Source organism: Ictidomys tridecemlineatus, chromosome 12, assembly GCF_052094955.1.
Source record: "Ictidomys tridecemlineatus isolate mIctTri1 chromosome 12, mIctTri1.hap1, whole genome shotgun sequence".
In the NCBI taxonomy this organism is placed as follows: Eukaryota; Metazoa; Chordata; class Mammalia; order Rodentia; family Sciuridae; genus Ictidomys; species Ictidomys tridecemlineatus.
This window is the reverse complement of record NC_135488.1, coordinates 2567089-2594485: the sequence shown is the minus strand read 5'-3', so window position 1 is coordinate 2594485 and position 27397 is coordinate 2567089. Positions and strand designations below refer to the sequence as shown.

The window sequence follows — 27397 nt, the reverse complement described above, 5'->3', positions numbered from 1 at the left end:
CAAATTCTGTTCTGCCTTGCATACCAGGTTCCCATGTCTTCTGAATTGATGTTTCTTTCTCTGTGCTACTTGTGGGTCCCAGGAAGTGGTCTTAAGAGTCTTTCTTTCTTTGTCCCTCCCTTTCTCAAGTATCCCATTACGTTACCTCATTTAGCAAGATTCATGTTTTACACTGGAATTATGTGTTTTTTATATTTTGGGGGTCAATAACCAGCAACTTGGATTAAATTTTTAAAAAGACAAGGGACCAGGTTTGGTGGCACATGCCTCTAAGCCCAAGTATGTGGGAGGCTGGCTAAGAAGAAACCCTTGAGGCCAGTCTCAACATCTTAGCAAGACACTACCTCAAAATTAAAAAACGGCTGGCATTGTTGCTGGTTGTGGTCCTGAGGTTTGGGGTTGTGTTTTGGCAGGCGGTTGTAATCTTGAAGAAGAGTATTTCAGATGAGTTGTGAAATGTAGGTGAAGTGTGGCAAAGTTCATTAGAAAGCCAGTCAGTATCGGGAGGCGGGGAGGGGAAGGGAGACATCACTCTCACCCGCCTTGGCCCCCCAGGCTTCCTGAGTTCTCATGGGGATTCTCACAGTCCCTCCTAAGTCTTAGCTTACAAAAGGATTACATGAGGGTTGCAAGTTCCTCCTGCAAATGGTCTTGTCCAGAGGTACTCAGGCAAAATCCATCTGGGGGGTCAGATTTTACTGTAACAAAAACTTATGAAAAAATTAAAATGATCTGCTAAAGATCTGATGCAATGCTTGGTCATGTTGGCCCGTGCTGACCAGTTCTAATTAGAACTCATTGTTTTGACAGATTTTGTGGTCAGTGGGCTTTTCTTTTAATTATCTTGTTAACTTATCTTCAACTCTTTGGTCATTATATAGGTGGCAAAGTCCCCTTTCAAGGTAAGGGGTTCTTATTGATGGTAAGAAGTCTGTGGAGGTGCATTCCTTGGCCATGAGAGACTTGCTATAACATAACAGGCCCACTGTGCAGGAATGTAGTATCCTATTGAGTTTAGACAGCAGTGTCAGAGTGTCTTAGGTATCTCTAAAGGAAGCATGTTTGTGGGAACACAGCATAGTATGTCTACTTCATAGACTTATCTCTTCAAGTTCATCTACCTCCCACTCAGGTAATAGAGTCCTACCCAACTCCACCTCTTGATTTCTGACTGACATCGGGATTGCATCACACTTTCAAGTTCCAATGGAAAATTTTTTTTTTCAGTTGCACTAAAGACCCAGGTCATTTTGGCCCACACTTATTGGTTCTAACTGGAACTTGTTCTTACAGATCTTTTAGTTAGGGGGAATTAACCTGTCTCCTCAGGTTCTGGAATCTGGTCTGTGAAATTATCACTCCCGTCCCCAGCTCACTTGTGTTCTTATGGTAGATAGGAGCCTTGTGGTCCTGCGTTTCTCCCAGAGATAACATGTTGCAGCTGAGGAACATGATGTGTCTTACTTAAACTGGGCAAGGCTGCAGGCAAATCACTTTTTGAAAAGTTTTTATTTGTTCTTTTTAATTTTTAATGAGTGTCGAATGCCTTTTGACATACGTATGTGAAGTTTCACTTCCCAGTCTTGTGGTTGTACATGGTGTGCATTGTTTCTTTATTCTATAAGAACATGGGAGGGGTGGGCTGTGGGTCAGTGGTAGAGCTCTTGCCTCAGGTTCAATTCTCAGCATCACTTATAAATAAATGAATAAAATAAAGGTCTACTAACAACTAAAAAAACTTTTAGTTTGAGGTTCATTTGTTTTTTTAAGAACATAGGAAAGTTGTGTTCAATTCATTCTACCATCTTTCCTATTCCCTTCCACCTACTCTCCCTGTCCAATCTGGTGAACCTCCATCCTCCCTCCCCACAGCCTATTGTGAGTCACATCCCCACATCAGAGAGAATATTTGGCCTTTGTTGGTTCTCTTGTTTTGTTTCCCACATTGGCTTATTTCATTTAGAATGATAGTCTCCAGTTTCATCAATTTACTGGAAAATGCCATAATTTTATTCTTCTTTATGGCTGAGTAATATTTCATCTGTATTTATACCACATTTTCCTTATCCATTCATCTATGGAATGGCAGCTAGGTTGGTCTCATACCTCAGCTATTCTGAATTGGGCTGTTATAAATATTGATGTGGCTGCATCATAATGTCATGCTGATTCCAAGTCCTTTGGGAATAGGAAAACTGGGTCAAATTGTGGTTCTATTCCGTGCTTTCTGAGGAATCTCCATGCTGCTTTCTGGAGTGGTTGTATCGCTTTGCAATTCCTCCAGCAATGTATAAGTGCACCTTTTACCCAAAATTCTCATCAACTTTTGTTGATACTTGTAATCCTGATGATTGCCATTTTGACTGGAGTGAAATGAAATCTCAGTGTAAATTACTTTGTTAAAGACAGCACATGGCCAGTGGTGGTGATGCACACCTGTAATCCCAGTAGCTCACAAGGCTAAGGCAGGATGGTCATGGGTTCAAAGCCAACCTCAGCAACTTAGTGAGGCCATTAGCAAACTTAACTCTCTCTGCATGGGGAGGTCTGTGACATGGCACTGTCACCTGTAATCCCTCTGGGAGGCTTAGGAGGCTGGCAAGACTCCCCAGGAACTAGCAAGCACAGTATGGGACTGGGAAGGTGAGTAGGTTTTATCTCTGCTGTGCAGAGCAGACAACTGTAGCCCATAAGGGTGAGGTGACTTGGAGTCTGAATAAAAGAGGACCATCCCTGATTAATTCCTGGGAGGCCCAGAGGTGGGTCTCAGTGGAAGTAGCCACTCGGCTGCTGAAAATATCCTCCATGGCCTGCGCATCAGCTCATTTGAGGCACAGATGTGCCTTGGGGACTACAATGGACGCTAAGACTTGAGGATCATCAAGTTGCTCCATTGTGTGCCCTGAGGTCGCAGAGCTGTACCATAGGCCACTTTAACAGTCATGTTAATCAGGAGGGAGGATGGCCAAATTCAGGGTGGCCAGGCAGAAGAAATCCTCCGGGAAGCTGTAATATACATGAGCAGAGAGTTGAGGCGCTGTGTTCTTACCAGGCTGGATTAGGGTGATATTTAATAATGAAAAGCGACAGCAATGGGAAAGGGTGGGGGCAATGGAGATGGCTGGCCAAATTCTGGGTGAGGAACCCGCCCATGCACTGGGGGGCCTGACCCGCCCAGCTGTGCTTGGCAGGCGCCCACAGCGAGCTGCACCAGCCAGGGACCCTGCTGTTCAATCAGGAGCTTGTCCCTCACCTCTCAGGGCCATCATGAAGCCACAGGGAACAGGACATGGACTTGAACTTGAACAGTAAGACCAAGAAATCAGCAAACGAGTTCTTGTCCTTTCCCAGCTACCGAGGTCACCGCCAGAGACTGGCCACAAGGAGGGCAGGCCCAGGAGCTGCGGATGACGTCGTGGGGAGCCAGGGCAGGAGGCTTCCTAATGCAGAAAAGCCTGGAGGGGCGCTGGTGAGGCTCTGGACCCGGGGTGTTATGGCAGAGACCCCAAGGAAGACAGGAGAGCGGGGAAGCAGGACAAGTGTCCTTCCAGACGCCCACCTGCCCCAGGCTAGCAGTGTCCCTGCACGGTCACAGAGATGGAGGGGGGATTTCACCAAGAAGGTGGCCTGCTGCAGGGGTGGGCGTGGGCGGAACATTGGGTTCAAGAGACTCCATGGAGGCCCAGGCATGGACAGTTGGGTCAGGTCAGCCCTGCAACCCAGCTGGTGCTCTTGGAGCCAAGCACAGGGCTGGGGAGCAGCTCAGAGGTGAAGCCCCGGGGTCATCCGCGCTGGAGGGGGCAGCAGGAAGATTGCCAGACCCTCTCCTGCCATGGTGCGCCAGTGACTAATGAATGAACAGCAATAAGACCTGCTGTGAGGAGAGGGCAGAATGTGGGCATTTGAAAACAGAGATGCAGGTAAATTAAAAGATGTAAAAGGACTCTTGTGGCTGCCTCTGGGGAGTGGAGTAGGGGAGGAAACAGGAAAGAAGAGAAGCAGATCAGTGATTGTATTATGCACTTTTAGCCATCGTCAGAGTTTAAAAACTATATGCATATATTACTTTGATTAAGAACAAACAAAAAAGCTGGGCATGGTGGCGCATGCCTGTAATCCCAGCAGCTTGGGGAGGATGAGGCAGGAGGATTTTAAGTACAAAGCCAGCCTCAAATTGTTGTAGGGACAGATGAGGTAAGGCACCGAAGATAGCAGGAAACAGTTTTATTTGGCTGCAGCCAGGTCCAGAGGGCACAGCTTTTGCTATAATCAATCAATCCCCTGAACCCCAAATTCATGTAGTTTCAGAGTTTTATACCCAGCATGTAAGGGGAGGGGCTCAGCAGTTCCCAATCTGCAGAAGTCCCCATAAAGCAGCTTTTTCTTTCACTGTTTTGGGCAAGTCAACTCTTCAAGGACAACACCTGAGAAGGGGAGAGCTTCTTCTCCCCTTTCTTTCCTCTCCCTGCTAGCTGTTACTATGGAGCCCAGTTGGTAATTTATCTTAAAAATGTAGACATTTCTGTGAAGCCCAGCTCAAGGCCAGAGGCCTTGTTTGCACATTTCTACAAACTACTATACTTTATACATGTTTGTGAAAAAGTAGTAAGCGGGTGTCCAGCACCTGGAGTGCTGGTATCTTCCCCACCAGTGGCCAAGTAAAACAGGACAACATGAAAATGGGAAGATTATCTACATTGAACTCTTTTGCAGAGACTCTTTGGCTGACAGTCCTAAAATCAGCCATGGTGAAGATTTCTGGAGAAGCCCAGTTAAGACTTTTCTGTGGAGAAGGGGGTGCCTCTTCAAGAAAAAGCAAGGCACTGTGCAACTCCTTGAGACCCTGTCTCTGAGTAAAATACAAAATGGAACTGGGGATGTGGCTCAGTGGTCAAGAGCCTCTAAGTTCAATTCCTAGTACCAAATAAATAAATGGGAAAAAAGGAAAACCTTCAGAATAATGTGAACAACACTTTTATGATTTAATATGAAGTAATTATGTTTAAGATCACCCTGGTTTCCTAGCTCCTTCCTTATGAGACTTGTTTCATTTATTCATACCATATCCTTCTCAAATAATTCCTAAAATGCAGAGCTGTTCTCCCTTAAATGTAGTTTGCTCCTTAATGTTATTGTTATACTGACACCAAGACTCTCAAATAATTCTCAAAACACACATTGCCATTCCAATTAAGCCTTCATTGCTGGCCAGCAGCGGACACTCTACTCTCTAAAAGCAAGATGGTCAGAGTGGAAATCCTCTTCAGTTTGGCCTCATATTTAAGCCAAAAAAAACCACTAAAGGGACATTAGGGGGTTTGGCCAACTCGAGCAAGCCAAGTCACAGAAGCAGAGATTGCAATCAGGTGGCGGGAAGCTTAGCCAATCAGAAAAGCCCAGTTCCAGAAACAGCTCAGGTAGATAGTTCATGTTCCTGATAGTCTCCACAACAAAGGGGAAACAACTTATCCCAGTTGTGACCTTTCTAGTTGGCACAGCTGTTTCACAAAGTGGAGTCACTAGAGTCAAGACTTTTCTCATCACAATTTAACATTAAGTACAGTGCTAAGAAAATTGTTAAAAAACAAAATCACACTAATATGCATATTGCCCTCACAGGTGCCAACAGAAGGAGGCAGAGGGCCCAGGTGGCTACACAAAGTCACCTGAAAGAGTCTGGTCAAGGCTCGGGGAGGGGAAGAACAGGGGCTGGTGGCCTTTACAGAGGGGTTGTGACTCGGAAACTTGTGGCAAGAGGGAGGCATTCTCACTGGGCATTTGGGGGGGTTGTTTGTTTTGCCCTTTTGTTTTTTGTTGTTTTTGAACCCAGGGGCACTTAACCACTGAGCCAAATTTCCAGCTCTTTTTGTTTTTTGTGACAGGGGCTGGCTTAGTTGCTTAGGGCCCTGATAAGTTGCTGACGCTGCCCTTCAACTTGGAATCTTCCTGCCTCGTTTGTATGAGCTGCTGGGATTAGAGATGTGCTCACTGTGCCCAGCATCACTGGTGACTTGACTGGATTCCTTTGTGCAGCTAGAAGAAAACACCGGAGACTGGGTAATTTAAAACAGCAGTGCATAGCTTTTCTCACAGTTCTGGAGGATGGAACGTCCAAGTTCAAGGTGCTGGCTTGGCCAGGATCTATTGAGGGTTGTTCTCTGCCTCTGAGGGAACTGTTGCTGCATTCTCCCAGGGAATGTGAATACTGTCCCTGCATGGCAGAGGGGTGACAGGGCACAGGAAAGGGGTCTGTGCCACCTCCCTAATTTCCTAATGAATTAGGGCACTAATTCACTCACGTTGCTCTACTTCCCAGAGGTCCCACTTCCAATCCCACCATAAGGTATTAAATTTCAAAACATGAATTTTAGAGGAATCTCACAGCACAGCATGCAGGAAAAGGTGAGCTGAGAAGTACATCATGAGGTTATAGCTTACACACACACAGACACACCACGTTAGGGATGGACAGTCAGAAATGGACTATGACCAAGTGAAAGTCCAAAATGGGAGGCCAGTTTTGGTCCTTGGAAGTCATGGAATCCACAAAGAGTAGCGTAGGTCAAGTCCCCATCAGCTGAAGACTGGGAAGATGAGACACTGTAGGTCCTTGCAATGGAGAATTACTGGGCAAGGACATAGCACTGCTGCAGGGTAAACTGCAAACACATTTTGCCAAGGGAAAGAAGTCAGTAAGGACGACGGCCAGTGCCCCATGTCATTGACAGGAAGAGCTCCCAACACAGAGAACTGTAGAGACCAGAGCAGGGGAGGCTGCCAGGGGCTGGAGGGAAGAGGGCCGGTGGGGAGTGGCAGGTAATGGGAAAGGGTGCCTAAGGTTCTTGTGCTGTTTGGAGTAACATACAAGGAGATAAAGGTGGACAAAAGGGAGGACTTTTGTTTTTCTGTTTTTGTTTTTTACATGAGCTGGGTGTGGTGGCACCCGCCTATGATCCCAGGGGCTCTGGAGGCTGTGGCAGGAAGACCATGACTTCAATTTCAGCAGCTTACTGGGGCTCTAAGCTACCTAGCAAGACCTTGTCTCTAAATAAAAAAAAAAAAAAGTTTTAAAGGATGGGATGTGGTTGAATGCCTCTGTATTCAAGAGGCAGGATGTCCTGATGTGGAGAGCTCTCTGGAGCGCTCATTCTCTAGGTGGCACACTGTGTTGAAGTCAGGAAGTGACTTCTGGACACCATCAGAAACATCTGGCCTGGTAAGACCTCAACCCAGGCTGTGTGCAGAGCTTGTGCTCAGTGTTGAGAGCCCCAGGTTAATCCCCAACAGCCTGAAACTCTCAAAAAAGTCACCAGGCAGCTGGTCCCTGACTTTTGTTTTCTGGGATTGTGACCTTGCAAAGTCCCCATACAACCACTGGAGTGCTTGCTTTCAGGACAGGGTTCAGCACCCTGCATGAGATATTCAGTACTTTGAGGGCTGGAGAGACCCTCAGTGGTCGAGTGTACTTAACATCCATCCCCAGCACAGAAACATAAGACACTTAACACTGCTGTGTGAAGTTGGATGTTCTGAGTGAATAGGACAGGCTGTGGCAGGCAGTGGCTTACATGTGCGACCTGCATTTGCACCCATGATAGATACTTGTGTATGGGGCTGGGGCACAGCCAGGGCCATACCCAGGCAAGGTGAGCCTTCTACCACTGAGCTTCAGCAGCAGGCCTTTTATGTTTGTTTTATCTATTTATTTGCTTATATTTTGCTGCCACAACCTGAACAGGTGACCCTTGAAAACCAGCGAGGGAGGATGGGGTCATTAAGAAAGTCAACAAATACTTATAGAGAGAAAGCTGGGACTCTGTGAGGCAGCATCCTCTGATTGGAGACATGACCCAGAGGTAGCTCAGCATGTTGGTTACACAGGTTTCATCATCAAAGGGATTTTCTGTGAGAAAGCTTCTTCAAGCAGGCAGGCTTGAAGTTCAAAGCATTGGTAAGCAATTATAATTATCTACATCCCATGTACAATGGGATACTCAGCCCTAAAAAAGAAGAAAATCTGGATGCAGGCTGCAGTGTGTAAGATCCTGGGACACACTCAGGGTGGAGGGACACAGGGTGTGCCTGCATGATTCTGTGGGTGTGCAGCATTTGGCAAGGTAAATCCACACATGAATCAAGCTGCTGGCTGGCGTGGCTCAGGGAAGGACAGACATAGTGTGACTGGTACAGGGTGACAAAAACATCTGGACACAGGTGAGTGCACCAAACACCACAAAATAGTTCACTTCAAAATGGCTAAGTGTACATTGCATGAATTTTTTTATTTTTTATTTTTTTGTATTAGGGATTGAAACCAGAGGTGATTAACCACTGAGCCACATCCCCAGCACTTTCTATTTTTCATTTTGATACAGAGCCTTACTAAGTTGCTTAGGGCCTCCCAAAGTTGATGCAGCTGGATTTGAACTGTATCCTCCTGCCTCAGCCTCCTGATCCACTGGAATTTCAGGCACAGCCACCACATGCAGCTGTTGAGTGAATTTAAATGCAATTAAAAAATACAATTGCATAATACTTGGATAATGTAATAGAATTAGTGGTAAAACAAATATGATTATAGTTACAAATGTATAAAGTCAAACTATAAGATATTTAAAAGAAAACATAAAAGAAAAATCTTTTCAAGATCTGGGATTAGGCAAGAATTCTTAGGATACCAAAAGAATGATCTTAAAAATTGAAGACCATAAAAAATTGAACTTCATCAAAATTAAAAACCTCTTTTCTATGAAAGACATGATTAAGAAAAGCAAAAAGCCACAGATGGGGATAAATTGCTTGGGCAACACACGTGTGATAAGGACTCATATCCAAAATATATTTAAAAACTTACACTGGGCACACCCATAGTCCTAGAAACTTGGAAGGCTGAGGCAGGAGGATCACAAGTTCAAAGCCAGCCTCTGCAACTGAGACCCTGTCCCAAAATAAAAATATAAAGGGCTGGGGAAGTAGCTCAGTGGTAGAGCATCCTTGGGTACAATGCCTACTAGCAAAAAAAAATCAACTCAGTCATAAGGCAAGAATCAAAAATGACTCACTTCGGGGCTGAGGTTGTGGCTCAATGATAGAGTGCTCACCTCTCATGTGCGAGGCCCTGAGTTCGATCCTCAGCACCACATAAAAATAAATAAGTGAAATAAAGGTATTTTAAAAAAAAAGAAAAAAATGACTCACTTAATATATAGACAAAATAGACATTTCAGCAAAGAAGATGTATAAATGTCTATTAAGCATATGAAAGATGATCCACATCACTGGTCAATTTGGAAAAGCAAACTGAAAACACCTTGAAATACCACCACATACTGATTCAAATGGCTGTAATACAACAACCGTAGATATTAGGCCCACTGTCAAGAGTCTCTACTCCGAAAGCACATTGGAGAACTAGGGAATGGCCACTGGGTAAGCACCAGACTCAGGCGACCTGCTCTGGACAGAACTTGGTCTCATATTCTCTGCCCATAGATGCTCTAGAGAAGCAGAGGCCATGACACATTTTGGTCTCAGGTTATCAGTGTCAAGTAGGAGTCGGTGTCCACCCAGGCTTAATGTGTTTGGGCATTTTCATTTTCTCAGAGCCCAGTTACCCACAGGAGTGAGCGGGGCTTCCTGGGGAGAGATGGGAGGGACACAGGTGGTGTTAGTGTGGGGTCACGTCAGCGCCTACAAAGCCGCTGCTCCTGGGGGCGAGATAAGGAGGACCTCAAGCACAGGACTAGGAGGCAAGGAGAGGGGAGCTGGCCACTTGCTTGTCTCCAGACCTGGGCGGGGATCAAGCAGTAAAGGGCGGTCCTCTAACACCAGGAGAGCTGCCCCTGTGCAGTGGGCACACGCCCTGTTCTGAGTGTTCCCACTCAGGGGCACTGGGGGTCCTGCACTTTGTCCAAGCTCACCGCAGTGAAGGATGCATGAGTAATAAAGTGTCCAGAGCCTCTGCGTCTAGTCCTCCAAGCTCACAAGACCCTGGGTCTTCTGCAGCCTTGGGGTTGCAGTCAGGATCCCTCCTTCTGCAGTTGTGGCCTCTTCAATCAGGTTCTGGATTTGAAACTGACTCTTAGGAACTGGGCAAGGACTGAGCTGAATGTTGGTGGCGCACTTTCCCAGGGTGTGAGCCCTAGATTTCATCTCAGCACCTTACATCAGCAAGTGAAAGAGGATGCTGGGGCATAGCTTTGTGGGGGCGTGGTCAAATCTGCCCTGGGCCCTTTGGCTGGTGCCCTTGCTGGCTACCCACTGTTCTGTTCCTCGCTGGCCAGGTTCTACTCATGTACATGAGCCACTCTTCAGCCCTGCTCACGCAGTTCATCGCACCCCTGCACTGCAGTGAGTTGCTGTCACACCCTTGGCAGCTTTAAGCCCTGACCCACTCCACCCTGTGAGTCCCTTTTTAGTGGCACCCCCTCTTCCAGAGAAAATGTTAATTAAGCTCCTCCAGAGACCCTCACCATAACTGCTCTTGGACTATCAGCAAGAATTTCTGCAAAAGAGTTCAAACATGGTTAGGCTTTCTATTTCCTGTTGCTCTGTCTTACAGTAATTCAATATGGCCACCGGCCTGGAGGAGAGCAGCACTCCAGATTCTGAGCACTTCTTACTTGTTTCTCCACCATATTGATAGGCCCTCTGGGGTCATGAATTTTCTAGTCTAAAATGATCTCTGATTGTTTGTAAGCGTTTTCAGGTGGGATGTTTGTTTACAAGAGCAGAGTGCAGTTGGGGAGCACAGGCTCCTTTAATGAGGCCTGTAGCCTAGGCTGGGGAGCCTACACAGGGATGTGTACATGTCAAAGAAAAGCAGTTATATCCTCGGGAAATCCTTTACAGTAAAAAGTTAATAGTAAATGGTGCAAATTAGGTTCCTTGGAAACAGCTGGGGGAGGGGGGTGATTTCCCTTCCCCAAGGACTGATTTTCACAGGGTGTCCTTGGATTGCTTTTGTATTCAGGCCTGGGTTGATTTCCCAGAACAGTAGAAAAAAACTAATATTCTGTGGATTTCTGCAGATTGTGAGCCTCTGAGCTCCTCCTCCCCATATTCTCGGTTTAAAGTTCTAAACATTTCTGTTCTTGGGGTTCAGAGGAACAAATGGTTGAGGTGAAAGCCCCTCTGGACTGCTGCAGCTAATAAGCCTGCTTCCTGCTCATTCCTCGGTGTGTGGCCTCCTCTGTCCTCCAACACCTTCTCAGAGGACAGAGGTCCCGGAGGGAACAGCAGTAGGGCACACTTCCCCCAGATCTCACAGCCAGAGAATGAGAGGAGTGGTGTCAGACCCAAGCCTCTGGTCCAAGACCAGGACCACCAGCCAAATCCTAAAAACAGATCTAAACCCCGGCTGGGGCACAAGTCGCTTTTCCTTTCGTTGGCCTCCACTGCCCCCAAGTGGCCACTCCCTGAACTTCATCCTTGTTTGCTACCGAATGGTGAAGCCCTCATTGTGGTGGGAAAGCCACCCCTGCCCACCTCAGACAGCAACCAGCGAGCTGGGACAGGATCCCTCTCCTCCTGGGCCTTGCCTGCATTCTTTCAAAAACAAGATGATGCCAGGCGAATCGAAATGATGAGGTAAAATAACCCATCTAAACTACTTTTAGTTTCCTGGTCCTGGGGATTGAAGCAGGGTACTGAACCACTGACCTACACCCCATCCCTTCAGACAGGTCTCCCTATGCTGTTTAGGGCCTTGCTAAGTTGCTGAGGCTGGCCTCGAACTTGAGACCCTCCTGCTTCAGCCTTCAGAGACACTGGGATGCCACTTCACCCAGCCCATCTAAATTCCCTGATTGAACAAAGGGCCTGCTGTCAATCTCAGACCTTTTTGGTCTAAAGAGGGTGCACTGTTGTCCCCTTACCTCCACCCTAATGAGTGAGCGAAAGGCAAGTGCAGATATCCAGAAGGGTGCCCAGCATGAGGGCACATTCCTTTCAAGCTTCTGGAGTCATGCTCGGCACACCATTTGACCCAGATGGCATGAGAATGGAAGGGCAGGTTTTGCTTTGATGAGAAGGGCCTGGCCTCAGGTGCTCCCTTCTCAGACTCAAGACTGTTCAGGAGGGACGTTCCTCACATTCCACTAAAGCTGGAAGAGCAGAGGGAGTTCCTCAGGGTGGGGACACGGGAGTGCGTGTTTCCCAGACCCCTCCTGCCTGGACAGGGGCTGGATCCTACCACATGTGAAGCTGTCAGGTGCCCTTCTGGACATATCCCTGCTCATTGACAGCCAGCTGGCACTCACAGGGCAGGAGCAAGGCTCCCAGATGAGCTGGGCCAACCTCAGGAGGAGGACTAGGCCTGCTCTGTGATTTGTTCCCAGGTCTGGTGCTTCCCAGATCTGGTCCTGTGTCACCAGAGCAGCCTCTTAACAACATGGAACTGCTTCATGGTGCTGATCCCATCTCAAAAAAATAGGAGGAGAGCAAGACTCCTCCCTGCACACCCCTCCCTGCACACCCCCCTCCCTGCACATCCCCTTCCTGTACCCCCTTCACACCCCTGCAGACATGCTAGGTTACTGGCCTTCCTTCACCCCCTCCCTGCACCCCCTATCTTGCACACTCTCTCCCTGCACACCTCTCCCTGCACACCCTACCCTGCACACCCCATCACTGCTGAGCATGTCTTCCACCACAAATGCAAGTGGAGGCTTCTCAGGATCTGCTGCCTCTGGTTCCCAGAAGGAGTCAGCTTGTCACCTTGAGGACAGAAGAAATGCTGCAGGGTGGCAGGGGAATGCAGGGTGGGTTGCCACAGTTCCAGTGTCCCTCATGGAGGAAGGTTTCCTGCCTTGAAAACAGGTGACCCTCTTGAAGACAGTGTTCCAGTACAGTCTGAAGACCACCAGCTGGATTTCCAAACTTGCAAAGAAATTTGCACATGTTCTTCTCCAGAGCTTCTGAGGTCTTGGGTGGCTACTCTGAGAGAATGACCCAGAAGTTCCCCCAGGACCCCTGTCTTCATGCCTGCAGGACACTTATGGGTTCTTTGCTCAGAATCTGTTGTAATAAAGGTGAGACCGACCTTTGGAAGGGGTCAGAGTGAGCACTAGAACAAACATTTTATTTTCTGGAATGGCCTTCACTTTAAGTTACTGTGTTACTAGATAACATGCCAGACAGATCTTGCTTTGTCCTACTTGAGTCAGGTCACCTGCCCCAGGACCTGGCCATCACAGTGGAGGGAGCAGTGAACATAGACTTCTCTCCACATATCCTGTTAAGTGTACCCATAGCAGCTGTCTGGTGGCCCGTGGGGTTATGCGCAGCACTTGGCAGCAGCCACAAGGTCGCACTCCACAAGGTGGGCTGAGGAGTTGTCCAGCTAATGGATTCAGACAGGTTGTCACGTAGATGGGACACAAAAGGAGCGAGCTCTCTGGAGCAGTGACTAAATGTGTTCTGTGTGCTGTCCTGCAGCAGAGGTGATGTCCTTCCTAGGAACTTTAGTGCAAAGGTGCTGATTAAGTGGCCCAGATGTTGCGATAATCCCTATCCCACAGTAGGGACTGTGCCAGCCACAGAGCTTTCAGTTCCTGACCTTGAGTTCAGAGTCAGCTGCCTTGGGGGTAAAAAGTTATGGGCACCAGCTGATAATCATAATCAAGCTGCTCTTCCTCACGGCCTTGATTTTGCTTGCTTTGAAGAACCTTCCTCACAACAAATCCCTTTGATGTTAAAACCTGAATGTCGAACAGGCTGAGATGGCTGTGGGTGGCCATCTGTCATAGGGGATGGACAACTTGAGGCCCCAGCCTTTCCTCTACTTGTAAGTCTGTTTGTCTTTTCTCCATCCCTCATTGCCTTGTCTAGGACCTGAATTAATGGCCGTGCAGGTCACAGCAGCAAACATTAAGCATGGCATCCTCGTCCTGCAGAATGACGTGAGCTGAGATCCAGACAACAGATGGCCTAGCAGCCAGTCAGTCTGCCTGCAGGAGATAACCTGCGAGTGCAGCCAAGCCACAGGTCGGGCCTCATGGCACTGTAGACCATGGTGCCAAGGCAGGAAGGCTGCAGAGGGCTGCTGTCCACAGAGGCAGAGGAGCAGAGGAGTGCTGGGCAGGGGCACAAGCCTGGGAGGTAGCTGGGAGGTAGCTGCCATCAGGCTGCTCAGCATCCCCGCAGCAGAGGACACTTGGGTTCCTCCAGGCCTGGTAGATGACAGGCTGGCCAAGCTCCATCTGTGCTGCCACCCTGCAGACATGCTAGGTTGCTGGGCATTGAGGCTGAGCAGCTTCCTAATATTTGTCTGTTCATTTGTAAAATGGAGTCACCAAAAACACCTATTACAAGTTTTGGGAAGGGGGTTTGTTTTGTTTTTGCACTGAGGATTAAACCCAGAGGTGCTTAACCACTGAGCCACATACCCAGTCCATTTTTATTATTTTTTTTTATTTTAAGATAGGGTCTCACTAAGTTGCTCAGATTTTTGTTAAGAGTTTTTATAATATAAGCCTCAAAAGCACAACCCTGGTGATCTACTTTTCCCAGCTACAGTCTGCCTAGAGTTGCCATTCGGTTAACTATTCAAGTGCATTAATCCAATTATTATGTTACACCTTCGACAATCTAATTATTTTGTTTCTGAATGTTCTTGCATTATCACATGTATGAGTTTTGGAGGATGCTATATATTGAAACCATAATATTCTGCTTCTGGCCCCCAGAAGCTCATGCTCATCTAACAAAGCAAAATACATTTAGTCCATTTCCAAGAGTCCCCATAACCTTAAGAGTCCCAGGACTACCCAAAAGTCCAAGTCCAAAATCTCTTCTGAGATTCAAGGCAAATTCTAAGCTCTTTTCCCCAGTAAATGTCAAAAACAAATTACATACATTCAATATGCAATGGCACTGAGTAAACATTTCCACTTCTCCTTACGAGGGAGAAATAGGGCATAAAAAGAAGAAATAGGACCAAAGTGAGGCCAAAATCCAGCTGGGAAACCAAGTTCTGTAGCTCCATGTCTGGCCCCTGGGCACGTGGCATGGTGATATCGCTCCAAAGGGCTTGTAGGGCTCTGCACCTATGACCTGGCTGGCTGGAGCCCACACACCTCTCTCTCTCGCCTTGTTTTTCTAGACTCCTGCAGCTTTCTTCATAAGACATCCAAACTTACTGGCATCTTAAGTACCAGAGGTTTCCTCCACGGCTTGGGCTTTCTTTTCACCTCTTCATACATCACCCTCTCAGGGAAGATTTCAGGGACTCCAGCTTTGCAATACTGGCCTCCCAGGCCTTCCTTTGAAATCTCCGTGGAAGACTCAATGACCCTCTGACCGTAGCATCCTGCATCCCTGCATAGCCAGCACTATGTGTTGATTCCAAAGTCACCACCATCTTGACTGGTAGCCAAGCCTCCTGGGATCATGAATGAACAAACCTCTGAGTGTCTGTGTGGCTGATTGGTAAAAATTTTAAAACAAAATTATAGTAACTCCTGTGAAAGCAGGGTGCCCCAAGACCTCTTGTTTGGGAGGTGGATGGGTACCAGAGATTGAACTCAGAGCACTTGACCACTGAGCCCCATCCCCAGCCCTATTTTGTATTTTGTTTAGAGACAGGATCCCACTGAATTGCTTAGGCCTCACTTTTGCTGAAGCTGGCTTTGAACTCACCATCCTCCTGCCTGAGCCTCGGGAGCCACTGGGATTACAGGCATGTGACACCACACACAGCCCATGACCACTTATTAGGAATATTTTTTCTTTACACTCTTGAGCTTCAGATGCATGTTGTCTTCACAGTTTCTGAGATGTCCTTAAGCTATCTTTCCTATTGTCCCTTCAAAGTGCCTTTCATCTCCTTACTGGGTTTAATATTCAATAATCACACATTCTTTAGTCCCAGGTTTTCTTGAAATTTTGTTGGCCATACATAAGTCTTTCAAATCATTCTGCTCTGATTTTTTGATCCTCATAGTAATCTTGGCTAAAAGCCTCCAGCTATAACCATGAAATCTACTGAATGTGGTGCTACCTTGAAATTTTCTCTCCTAGATTAGGTGGTATATCACCTTTAAATTTAGCCTCACAAAAAAGTCTCAAGGCATGGACAAAATATAGACAACTTCTTTGCCAGAACATGAGTCCTCCTCTGAAACCTCGTGAATACAGCCTTGAGTGTCCACAATCCTATTGGCATCTGGTCTTCTGAGCTCCTACTGGAATTGCCCACTAAGCTGTACTCACAGCTTTCTAAAGCTTTCCAGCTTGCGTCTTTAAATGTTTCAAAATTTCTCCCCCCAAAAACCAGGTCCAAAGGCTTCTGAAACACATGGTCAGGTTAGTCCCAGCAATGACTGGACTTTGGGTACTGATTTCTATTTTAGCCAACTTTTGCATTGCTATGACCAATATACCTGACAAGTACAAATTAGAGAGGAAAAGGGTTATCTTGGCTCACTGTTTCAGAGGTTAGGTCCACAGTTGGCCACCTCCATGGCTCTGGGCCAGAGGTGAGGCAGAACTGTGGTAGAAGGACCTCAAGGGAAAACAGCTCAGGACATGGCCACCAAGAAGGAGAGAGAGAGAGAGTGTGTGTTCTTACCCAGGAAAAAATATAAACCCCAAAGGCCTCCCCCAGCCAGCTCCTTCTTTCAGCCCCAGCCCACCTGCCTGTAGTTCCTGCCTGGTTAATCTGCACCACTGGATTAAATCTCTGATCAGGTCGTACCTCTCATAATCTAACCATTTCACCTCTGACCGTTCCTGCACGGCCTTACACACGGCTCTTGGGGACACCACATCCAAACCCTAACAACAGGGTAGAATGAAATATTAAGCATGGATGATAGTGGACTAAATTGAGTGGAAGAAGAGATAAAAGTAAACACCTGGACAGCATGTGGACAGCCATGTAGGGAAGATAGCCCTGAGGGCAGTGGCCCCTACTGGCCTGGGCTCCCCTCGGCCCTCTCTCATCAGTGAACCCTGCACTGGGTGCTCCCGGGCCCACCGTACACACAGTCATGATGGGCAGGCTGAGCCTGAAGGACACAAAGTAAAAGGGTGATGGTGTCCTGGACAGACCAGTATCAGAGCTACCCCCAACCCCAGCCCCAGTGGCTGGGGACTGATAGAGGCTGGAGGTGGCAGCAGGAGTGGGACTGAGTGGCCTCTGGAATGCTGGAGCTGGATGCAGTGATGACCCCAGTGGCCCTGAACCCAACACCTTTCCCAACACCCACCAAGGCTGTGCCCACTGTTCCTTGGTGAAGAAGTGGAATTTGACTCCTTACCAATGGAAGTAAGGGACACTTCCTCCATCAAGTATAACTTAGCGACACTTCATTGATGACGTGCAGCTGCCATTGGGCCTGGCAATGGCCTCTTGTAGCCAGATAATCACCTGCAGCCCCAATTGCACATGGCACAACTACAAGGCTAGGGTGCACGTTGAGCCCTGCCACATGCCACACCCTTCTTCAGCACCATCATCCTCTACCCCAAGGACCACAAGACCATCCACACCATCACCTTAGATTACAAGTGCCACAAGAACCTGAGGAGTTTCCTGTCCAGTGTGGTGCTGAGGCCAGAGTTCCCGGGCAGTGACTTGGGATTCATCTTGGATGAATGCTGCCTGGAACGTGGTGGCTTGGAGTTGAGCCAGCTCTTCCACTGTGCTGGTCCCCAGACCTCCCTGGGCAAGTTGGGCCATGTTGCCCTTGGCTTCATTCCAGCCCCAGAGTCTGACCTGGAGATACCTCTAAGCCTAGCCTGGGGAGGAAGAAAAAAGAATTGCTGAATCTTGAGATTACTGAGATACTTGGTTTTGTTTTTTTAATTTTCAAATTATCATTCAAAGGAGTCCACTTCCAGAGTTTCCCAAAAGTCTTGACATGGTGAGAAAAATAAAAAGATAACCAAAGCAAAAGAACAATAGCAACCGTCTGAACCACGGTGGGAGGGGGACAGCTCTTCCTCCATCATCAGGGTGCCTGAAAAGAGAACTTGGAAAAGTCTCTGGGACAGAAAAACTGAGTTCTAAAACTTTTCAGCTGCAGGTGTCTTCCCTCCCACAAAAGTGGTGCTGCTTCAGTTGATTACGATGCCCCTAGGTTTTCAATCTATGGAGTACTGGGTTCCATTCCATTCTTCATTTCCACCTCCATTTGTGTTTCCTGTTAACCAAAACTTTTGGAATCCTCTAGATACTTTTTATGATATGGAAAAATTCCAAACCAAAATAAGAGATACCTGTAAAAAAAAAAATCCACTTCACTGCATTCTCTCGTTTCAGAAAGTCAGGTGGCTGGATAGCCCAGTTTGGGGACAGTGGCTTTCATCTGCTCCCTGCAGGTTGGTTACAGTCACGGGTTCTGGCAATGTCCTTGCACACTTGGCATCTGGTTAATGTCTTGTGTTACTCTCCCAATAGATCTTTTGGAGTTTGAAAAATACTTTCCTATTTTTTCATAAAGGAAAATGTAACAAAGGGCTCTTCTGACAGAGGTGGCATTTTAAAAGAATGCTTTCAAAAATATTTTGGGGCTGGGCACAGTGGTGCATGCCTGTAATCCCTGCAGCTCAGGAGGCTGAGATGGGAGGATTGTAAGTTCAAAGCCAGCCTCAGCAAAAAAGTGAGACACTAAGCAACTCAGTGAGACCCTGTCTCTAAATAAAATACAAAATAGGCCTGGGGTGTGGCTCAGTGGTTGAGTGCCCCTGAGTTCAATTCCAGTACCTCCCAAAAATACTTTAGGGACTCTGGAAAGGAGGTTTCCACTCAGGACTGCTATGCCTAAAACCCACTACTACCACCAGGAGGAGACAGATGCCGGGGTCCAGCCCCGGTGGAGATCCAGGGGTCCTGAAGTGGCATCGGCGAAAGAAGAGATGAGACAACAGGTTGCAAATTACAAGCAGCCCCCAGAAAAAACCTGCTGCCCTGGAGGGGCCTTTATTTTTATACCTTTTTTACAGGTGTTTTTTCAGGTAGCGAATGAATAGCTTCAAAGCCCAAAACTTCTTTGATATACATAATTTTGAAGAGTTACAATCTTTTCTGACATACATTGATTACTAAGATATTGAGTACATTGTTCAAAATATTTTCCTGTAACCTTTGCCAATCATGATTAAGCTTTTATGTTTTTACCTTAAACACTAGGTGCTAGACTACGTAACTAGACTACGTCTCCTGACCTATTATTCATTTTTAACTTTAAAGCATACCTATAATTATTTCATTAACCTTTAACTTTAACGCATACTTATGATTATTGGTAAGCTTTCTTACTTCTAAACTAAAATCCCAGTAAAACACACTTAAAATAGTGAAAGTCTAAAACTTAAAAAGCCTACTACTCTGAAGTGCTTCTAAAATACATCTATGTTAATTTTACATTATTTCATTTTTAATTCCCAAGGTAAGTTTCTTTTTTATATGACCTATTTAACTTCTTTCTTACAGAGTTTCCTTGATCGTTGGTCAAAGCTCACCAATTCTTATGTCTGTAATCTTTAACTAAAGGGCAGACTTTACACCTCCATCCATTTGTCATTTATATTAACTATGTGTTTTCCATTTTCATCATAAATTCCTGTGTAAGGCAAAGGAGGGTCTGTTGGTGGGGTAATGTATTTTTATTAGCCTCTTGTCCTCGAGGGGATACCATAGGCTACATACAGTGGTCCTTGTACTGTTGGCACAACAATTGTTTTTCTGTAGCTAGGCTGTTGAACAGGTTGTGGCTTTAGGGTGGGGTTGGGGGTGCTAGTGTAAATTGTTAACCGTGGGATAAACATTTCTTGTTTCTTAGGCTGTTGTTTGTATCCTGAGAGACATTGAAACGCACCACATGGCATGTCTCTATTGTATCCTTAATCTCATTCTGGGAATTTTCTTGCAATCTCAGGCAACACGTACTTTTCTTATTGATTGACGTATGGCCTGTTATCCATGTTCATGAGTATCATAAACAAAACACTTAACATCCCTAATGATTCCGGTTTCCAGATGGTGTGGCCCTGCCACAGCATCCACTGTGACCCTGTCAGACAGCGGGTGCAGGAACGCCTTCAGCAGACAAATGTTGATGTTTCTGGTGATCCGGTTCATTGTGAGGGTCTAGATGGACTCAAGCTTAGGACTTTGGTAGTATAAAAATTGTAGAGATACTGGATCTAATTCAAAAAGTGAGGAATCTTGCTCAACATCCCCTGACATTATGCTTGGGTGAATTTAGTGTAAGGAATAATGTCACAACTCAGACTTTGCTACCCATCTACTGTAGCCATAGTGGACATTTCTTTCCTGCCACTGTATACATGGAAGTGACCACCGTGGGGTTGGGTGTGAACTGAACTCAAGAGCACAGCTGATCCATTGCAGAAGTGCCACCAGGATGCCCTCCTCACCCACCTCCAACCACCACCCCACTACCCCACCATCCTACCACCTTCAACTCCAGCCCCAGCCTTTGCTTCTTAGAACCTCCTGCCAGTCTCTGCAGGGCTGGAGTATAGAAAGTGGCAGGTGGACTTTTTCTGCCAATATTGGAAAAAATAAATCATACATACTTCCTCTGGATACATCCAAATTATGTCAAGTGCTCCAGGATTAGAGGTCTGTAAGCTCTTCCTCCTGCTATATTTCCAGGTTTTTGTGGATGGCTTCTTCGTGTCTTAAAAAGAAAAACTGAGAGCTCTCTGGGAACCCTGGAGCTGCAGCAGGGATTGCTGTTATAAGGAACACAGGTGCCGTGATAATTGCTCTCGCTTAGAGGCACTGAAGCCCTCTTAGAGCCATTGTGTCCTGTGTCCTCTACAGACAGTAATGTCTGGTCTCTCGTGCTCCTAACAAATGGCACACATATCCTGACGGAGCTGCAGTCAGCTTCATGTTCCAAGTTTGTCAGAGTGCATCTCAGCAGGGACCCAATGAGGACTGTCACTATGGGACCCTACAGTCCCATCATGTGCAGAGCAACAAATACCACCTGCCTTGGAAGAATAAATTATACAACATTTATTGGTAAAAGTAGAATTTCTATCTTATGTCTTAGTGTTGACACCTAAGTGATAGGTGTGATCCTAGGAAAAATTCCCAGAGCTTTGCTCTGCCAAAATGGAGACACTTGGATGAGCTTTGAGGAACACTGTGGGCATGGTGACAGGAGACAGAATGTAGGAGAATGTGGCCTCTGAAGTGCTTTGAGGTGCTCTCATGAGACTTTTTCATCTTAGGGGATAGTGTTGAGGTCAGGCAAGTCACTTTTTTTTATTAGTTCTAATCAGTTATACATGACAGTAGAAAGCTTCTCAATTCATTGTACACGAATGGAGCAGAAGTTGGCCATACATGAAGTAGAGCAAGCAAGTCACTTTAGGTGTGGAGAGAACCTGACCCTTATCAGCCAAGCATGTGGAAGTGAGTGGCGGCAGATGTGTAAGGCTCATCTTGAAAAGGTGGGATTGATTTGGTTAAGTCATTCATTAGGGAACCAGCTGGGTTTCTAATCCTATTTTTCCTCCAAACCTGCTTTCTGACATTTGCAGAATCAGAAGCATGTGGACACACTGGGGAACTCTCCATGTGGAGTCATGTTAGTTTTCAGGGAGGAAGTGGTGATTTTTAAACTCACTGATTAAAAGCAAGCATTCTTAAGTGTGCCTTAGAAATACAGCTTGTTAATAAGAAAGCTTTTCACTCAGTCTCCTAAATTTAGGGCTTTCATGTAATAAGGGTGATTTATATTTTCAGAGAAAAGTTTTTTGCCTTTCAAAGTATAGACATTTAGAAAGACTTAGCTTAACAGGTATCCTCCCACCTGACATTGTACCTGCTGTGGTTGCCTGTAGATTGTCACTCCTGCCTTCTTCCCTCTGTCTTTCACAGCCCCATCTTCCCTCAGGGCCATCATTATATGGCAAGGGTCTATAGCAGGGCCCCCTAAACTTTGCTGAATGGCTGTCACAATAGGAAAAAAAGTGTAGTGGTAAAGTACACCCCTGTCTCACTTCAGCTTGCCACACATTTGCCATTGTCTTCTTGTTCTACATAGTAGGATCAGAGACATCAGCAGCAACGATCCCAGGGTTAGTGTTTATATCCCGGAACCTCTGGGCTTCCCTCTTATTCAGGGTTAAACCTCTAGTATCTAAGAGAGTATGCAGTACTTGCAGCTGTGAGTCTGTGTTGGAACCCAGTACATTCCCCATTTCCCCTTCCTCACGGCTCTGTGAGGGGGCCACACCCTGTCTTATTGGCTTATCTCAGACTTCTGCCCGGGCGCCAGCTCTGTGGGCTCTCTTGTCCAGCGAGGAGGTCCACAGAACAGGGAAGAGGAGAGTGTGGCTGCGGAGTGGCTAATCAGACCTCTGGAGACCAAGCAGGAAGCAGGTCTGATTTTACTGTGCAGTTACCATATATATGTACTCAGGGAGGAGCTAAGCAGATCACGGGCAGCCACCAATGCATTCTGGCCAACTATCCCCGCAGCGACCAATCAAAGAGTGGGCCATGGAGCAAGCGCAGGGACTGCCACACATGGCCTCATGCCCAGGGCTGTGCCTATAGGACAAGTGGTTTGCCACTCAGATGCCCTTAATGTATGCCACGTATGTAGTACTCCATGCACTTGTCCCCACAGGTGGGCACTGACCCTAAGCAAGAGAGGTGGGACAGGAAAAAGCAGAGCTCCAAGATATCATAACTCAGAAGGCCCTGTGAGATGCTAAAGGGGGATCAAAGCAGTCTTTCAAGTAATTTTGAAGAAAAAAATTATGAGTTTCTGGGTTCTCAAAATAGCATTTTCTTCAAGGATCCAGATGTGAGCAAAGTTGACAATTTATTCAACTTTAAAGCTAATATATTTCAATTTTAAAAGAAGAACAATGTGTTTTTGAAGTTTTAATTATTGTTGGAAACTTAACTTATGATTTTGAGTGTTTTAAAAGTAAGAATTTGAAAATGTAGCATAGTCTTGCATATTTACTTTTGGAAATTTAAGTGCATTTAATTTCTGCAAATGCAAGTTGTTTGCTTTAATTTACTAGATCAAATTGGACACCATGAATGTTTTTAAAATTTAAAGGTAGGACAGCTATTTTCTTAAAGAGCTTGTTGGCCCCTACTGGGTAGGTGTATAGACAAATCATATAAATACGCCCACGTCATCCACACATCATCCACACATCATCTATATATACTGCACAAGTGTCAGACGTACAAATCACGAAGCCCATGCAGCATTCTTGCTGTGCTTTCCCTGCCTGCACTGACAAACCCCCATTCACACCAGCAGGCACATTTAATCTGCATCTCCTGCAGTCCTGGGCACCAGCTAGGCCCTCACAGAGCCTGTCTACTACTTCATGCCCAGCAACAGACCATCCTTACCCAGATGGCATACAGGAATCCCTTGCCCACTGGAGAGATGCCCACAGACTCAATGGCCTTCAACATAAACTGACCTTTCCTGCAGCCTGACACTTCCTTCCTCTCCTCTCCAAAGGACCTAGGTGGGCACATGTGTCCTAGACTATAATGCAATTCAGAATTGCTCAAGAGGCCTGAGTAATTTCTGAATATTCAATGCTCCCACACTTTCTGGGAGAGTCTAAAGTTGTAATAACAAATCCTGGAGTGCCTGCATGCCCCTGCATCTATTTCATTACAGAGAACTCGGGCCACTTGCCCCGTTTCTTCTTTGTAAGGAGTGTGATGAGAGGAGCAGACTGACGATATTTACACTGATGGTTTCAAGTGCAACAATGAGTGAAGTGAGGGCACATGTGGGGAACAGGAGCCCAGGAGTGAGGGGCTTGTGCCTGGGGAGCAGATAATGAAGAGTGCCACTCTGCTAGCACAATCTAAATGGCAGCACTTGAGGGTATGTTGTCTACTTTGTGAGTGCTTCAAATAGTCGTTAATAACATGCTTATTCACAGCAAGTACCAATATTACAGAGGGTTCTAAAGGGCATCAAATCTACAAAAAGAAAAAATTAAAAAGGAAATCTTAGTGCAGGGCACCCTCACTTCCCATGATTCCTCAATATTGTGAGAAGCGATCTTCCTCCAGCAGCTTAGTTGAGTGCCAGTGAAGCAACTTTTGTCACCACTTTCCTTTGTAGAGCACCTGGAGATAGAGTACAATTCAAGGAGATGCTCAAAAGACAGTGCTCACCTGCTCTCCAGGTTTCCATAAGAATGTTGAGTAAAGACCAGAGATTAGAACATGTCAAAGGTTGGATTGGGGATGTGGCTCAAGCGGTAGCGCGCTCGTCTGGCATGTATGCGGCCCATGTTCGATCCTCGGCACCACAAACAAACAAAGATGTTGTGTCCGCCGATAACTAAAAACTAAATATTAAAAAAAAAATTCTCTCTCTCTCTCTCTCCCTCTCTCCCTCTCTCTTTAAAAAAAAAAAAAAAAAACATGTCAAAGGCAACACCTTTGGAGACATTCAAGCCATTAAACAAAAGGTGCCCACAGACAAACACCTAGAGTCCTCTGCTCTCCCTACTGGGCTATGAAATGTGCTGTGAAACTCCCTTAGATTGCTTAAGCTGGGTTCAGTGGTGCACATGTGTAATCCCATTGGCTTGGGAGGCAGAGGCAGGAGGATCATGAGTTCAAAGACAACCTTAGAAATGTAGCAAGGCCATGAGCAACTCAGCAAAACTGTCTCTAAAAATTATATTTAAAAGGGCTGGAGGTGAGGCTGGAGGTGAGGCTCAGTGCATAAGCACCCCTTGGTTCAATCTCCAATGCTCTGCCCCAAGATTTTAACTTTAAGTATTTAGTTGACATTTTTACTTTGACTATAATTCATTCCATTTTGGCAAACACAAGAAATTTGTTGGGAGGCATTAGAAATATCCTAAAACGCATTGGGTTTGTGATCATCCAAGTGTTAAAAAAAAAAATCTTTCCATGAATATTTAAGATCTGTGCAGGTATTTTTTTTTTCAAGGCACTGTGGCACATGCCAGTAATACCAGTGACTCAGAGACTGAGGCAGGAGAAGTACAATTCTGAGGCCAGCCTCAGCAACTTAGCAAGATACCCAACAACTTAGTAAGACCATTTCTCAAAGTAAATATTAGAGTAGAGATGTTGCTCAGTGGTATAGGAGCCAAAAAAAATTTTTTTCGTTGTAATACTGTTTCACACATACAACTTAATAAAATACCACCAATATTCCATGTCACCCTAGGTTAAATAGATAAGGTAATCACAATTATTGCACTTGACTGACTGTCCCATCTACTTAGCAGTCTCCATTCTTGATTGAAGGTATATGATTTTTCAATTCTTACCGAAAACTGGGCTCAAGACTTACCATCTTGAAGCAGTTACATCATGGTTCATTTGGGAAACTGATTATCTTTTGTGAAAACAAGGAAAATCATGGCGTCATTAAATATACTTTGTGTTTTGTTTTTGTTTTTTAGGAAGTGAGGGGCTCATGTTGTACTACACAATTATAGTGGAGCAAATAAATGAAACACACCACATTACTCCTTGTAACAATAGTCCACTTTATGCTTTGAATATAATCCTTGCTGCTCTGCCAATGCAACTTATTTTTAAAAGTTTATGTTTCTTTTTCCTCCTCTCCCCCTCTCTCACCTGATGGGAAACAGGATTACATTTGTTCCCCATCCTAGGGATAATTATGTGTCCTTGAGTACATGCCTACCATAAGAACAAAGAGATCCATATGTTGGGGATGGCACCAGAAGAACTCAGAAATGACTATCTCCCAAATTAGCAACTGAATGACAACTCCAAACAGGGAACACATGGGATGCATTCCTTGAGTCACCCCTTTAAAAACCCTCTGTTTCTGCTGATAGACAGAGACAGGTTTCCCCTATGTTTCTCCCTTGTAGCAAAGCAATAAACCTATTTTTCTTTTTTCTCAAAACCATGTCTTCATTATTGGAATAGATTGAAAGACAAGGACCAAGATTTTGGCAACACACATTTAAAAAAGAAATGTAAACTTCCCATTCCAAAGCCTGCTCTCCTGACTTGCTGACAAGCATGTATGGTGACATTCAGTGTCATGGTGCCTAAAATAGGAACATATGCCAATAGAAAAAGAGAGAGCCATCTGGGGTGACTGATTCAGGTACCCGACTTCTGCATATGTGTTCAAAGCAAATGATGGATTTATACACACAGATATGTGGGGAAAATATGTTCCAGGGATCTAGGATCTTATTATGCAGTTAACTGACTATAGCTATTAATATGTGGTGCAATCAAAGATTGTTTTCCCCATAATTATGCAAAATATATGAAGTGAAAGATATGTGAATTACTGGTTGGATCATTTAATATATACATGTATCATCTGAACACAATACTTAAATTTCTTACCTGTAAAATGAAAATTATTCTTTCTCTAGTGCAGTAACTTGGGCTGAGGTTGTAGCTCAGTGATAAGCACTTGCCTAGCATCCTTGAGGCACTGGGTTCAAACCTCAGCACCGCGTATAAATAAATACATAACAAAGGTATTATGTTCATTTTCAACTAAAAAAAATTTTTTAATTGCAGCAACTACCAGGTTCTACCAAATTAAAACTTAACATGCGGGGCTGGGGTTATGGCTCAGCATTAGAGCACTCGCCTAGCATGTGCGAGGCCCTGGGTTCGATCCTCAGCACCATATAAAAATAAATAATAAAGATATTGTGCTCAATTATAAAATAAATATATTTTAAAAAACTTAACATACCTTAGACAACTTTAAATGACTCATCAGAACCAAAGCAGTTTCCTGCATGAGATGTTCTGGAATAGAAACAAGCAGAAAATGTAGAGTCATAACCCTTGGAATGGCTGATGGCTATGTAGATGAAACCTAAATCAAAGGATCCTACACACACACTGCTTCCATGTCTTTTATGCATAAAATTTATCATTACCTTGCAATATTTATATATCCCAATCAACTGAAATCAACTGGATGTTTGTGTATGTTCTGTTGAGCCAAAAGGCTAACACACACACACACAAAAAAAACATAAGGTAATATTTTTTGTTTTGTGTATAGCTTGGGAACAGAAATGGTAAATACTCAAATGTCTCACCTGAATAAGAACTTCATTTTTCTCTGTGGGGTGGCATGTGCTCATGTTCCTGTTAAGACCAGAAAGGGACAGGTGTAATTTAGAGAATCTCATAAGAACTCAGGGGTAGAGAAGTTTGGGGAGCCTGTGTCACAGACTTTCTGTCCTTTAGTCCAAAAATGTATAATAACCATGATAAATTCTAGAGCAGAATAAAAGATGGCCAAGGTAAAAGGATATATAATTATGTAAATTATGTGGGAGGTTTCCATGTCCATGAGTATGGTGGCTCTTTCTTTTCACCCTCATTTTTGGGCTCTTGTTTCTGATTATGTCACCC

General features: G+C 45.4%; 1 pseudogene; it reads left to right on the top strand.

Annotated features, from left to right (window-relative positions):
* Positions 1-126: 126 nt before the first annotated feature.
* On the top strand, positions 127-21007 carry LOC144368982 (refilin-B pseudogene; annotated as a pseudogene).
* Positions 21008-27397: the final 6390 nt, after the last annotated feature.